The sequence below is a fragment of the Hippopotamus amphibius genome, chromosome 2 (genome assembly GCF_030028045.1).
Source record: "Hippopotamus amphibius kiboko isolate mHipAmp2 chromosome 2, mHipAmp2.hap2, whole genome shotgun sequence".
Classification (NCBI taxonomy): Eukaryota; Metazoa; Chordata; class Mammalia; order Artiodactyla; family Hippopotamidae; genus Hippopotamus; species Hippopotamus amphibius.
In genome coordinates, this window is record NC_080187.1 from 68,003,654 (window position 1) to 68,006,003 (window position 2,350).

General features: G+C 39.8%; 1 pseudogene; it reads left to right on the forward strand.

The window, feature by feature from the left end:
* Nucleotides 1-1,666: 1,666 nt before the first annotated feature.
* Nucleotides 1,667-2,116, forward strand: LOC130846274 (oligosaccharyltransferase complex subunit OSTC-like; annotated as a pseudogene).
* Nucleotides 2,117-2,350: the final 234 nt, after the last annotated feature.

Below are 2,350 nucleotides of genomic sequence, written 5' to 3' on the forward strand. Positions count from 1 at the left end.
ACAATGGAATATTACTAAGCCGTAAAAAGGAATGAAATTGAGTTATTTGTAGTGAGGTGGATGGACCTAGAGTCTGTCATAGAGAGCGAAATAAGCCAGAAAGAGAAAAACAAATACCGTATGCTAACTCATATATATGGACTCTAAAAAAATGGTACTGACGAACCCAGTGACAGCTCAAGAATAAAGATGCAGATGTAGAGAACGGACTTGAGGACATGGGGTGGGGGGCAAAGGGGAAACTGGGACAAAGTGAGAGAGTAGCATTGACATAGATACACTACCAAATGTAAAATAGGTAGCTAGTGGGAAGCTGCTGCATGACACAGGGAGATCAACTTGATGATGGGTGATGCCTTAGAGGGCTGGGATAGGGAAGGTGGGAAGGAGTTGTGGGAGGGAAGGGATATGGGGATATATGTAAAAATACAGCTGATTCACTTTGTTGTATAGCAAAAACTGGCACAATAGTGTAAAGCAATTATATCCCAATAAAGAGCTAAAAAAAAAAAAAAGAAAAGAAACACGTGGGTTACTTTCACCACTTAGCTACTGTGAATAATGCTGCTATGAGTATGGGTGTATAAGTATCTCTTTGAGACTTTGCTTTCATTTTTTGGGATACATACCCAGAAGTGGAATTGCTGGATCATATGATAGATTTATTCTGAATTTTTTAAGGAACTGCCACACTGTTTTCCATAGTGACCTCACCATTTCATATTGCCACCACCAGTGCATGAGGGTTTCAATTTCTCCACATTCTCATCAACACGTTATTTTCTAATTTTTTTTATAGTAGCCATCTTAATGGGTATGAGGTGGTATCTCATTGCAGTTTTTTTTTTTAACTTAATATGCTTTGTCTTTTAAAGCAGTTTTAGGTTCACAGAAAAATTGAGCAGAAAGGACAAAGAGTTCCCGTATTTTTCCTTCCCCCACACATGCACAGTCTCCCGTACTGTTAACATTCTGAAGCCAAGTGGTGTGTTTGTTATATCGTTGAACGTGTGTTGACACATCATACTCCCCCAGAGTCCATAGCTTACCTTAGGATATCCTGTTGGTGGTGTACATTCTATGGATTTTAACAAATGTATAGGGATGTTTGTTCACAGAAGAGTTTCACTGCCCTACAATTCCTCTGTGCTCTGCTTATTTATCCCTATCACTGATTCAATTTCATTACTGGTAGTTGATATGTTCATATTTTCTATTTCTTCCTGGTTCAGTTTTGGACATAACATTCTTGGAATGACAAAATTATTGAAATGGAGAATAGATTAGTGGTTGCCTGGGTCTTATGGTCAGGGAGGGAGGTGCAGGTGGGAACTAGGAGTGTCTGTAAAAGGGCAAAAGGACGACTCCTCATGGTGATGGAAATGTTCTGTATTTTGACTGTACCAATGTCTGTATCCTAGCTGTTATATTGTACTGTAGTTTTGTAAGATGTCACCATTGGGAGGAACTGGGCAAAGTGTATAAGGGATATCTCTGTATTATTTATTACAACTATGTGTGAAGCTACAATTATCTCAAAATAAACAGTTTAATTTAAAAATGTTTTGTACATTAATTTGTTCAGACATTTACTGAACATCTACTGCAAGCCTCTCATTATATTAAAACCAAATGAGAGAGGAGAGTTTCCCCTGCAGCCACCAGCATGGATAGTTTGTACTGAGTCCCATTCTTAGTGCTCGAATGTCCCAACCTGAAGCTGAAGAAGCCACCTTGGGTGCGCATGCCATCGGCCACGACTGTGTACGCTCTGGAGGTGGTGTCTTACTTCCTCATCACCGGAGGAATCGTTTATGATGTTATTGTCGAACCTCCAAGTGTCGGCTCCATGACTGATGAACACGGGCATCAGAGACCAGTAGCTTTCTTGGCCTACAGAGTAAATGGACAGTATACTATAGAAGGACTCACATTCCGCTTCCTGTTTACAATGGGAGGTTTAGGTTTCATAATCCTAGACCAATCCAATGCACCCAACATTCCCAAACTCAGTAGATTTCTCCTTCTATACATTGGATTCGTCTGTGTCCTACTGAGTTTTTTCATGGCTAGAGTATTCATGAGAATGAAACTGCCAAGCTATCTGATGGGTTAGAGTGCCTTTTGAGAAGAAATCGGTGGATACTGAATTTGCTCCTGTTAATGAAGTTTTAAAGGCTGTACCAGTCCTCTGATATGAAATATGGAAAAGGATGAAAAGCAGCAGAAAAGAAACATCTGATGAAAACATAGGAAGCATATTATAGCTGGGACTAGAATGTCGTCTTAGTATCAAAGAGACAAGCTTATCAGTATTTTTTCCTGCTGGCCTATACTGGCGTACCAACGA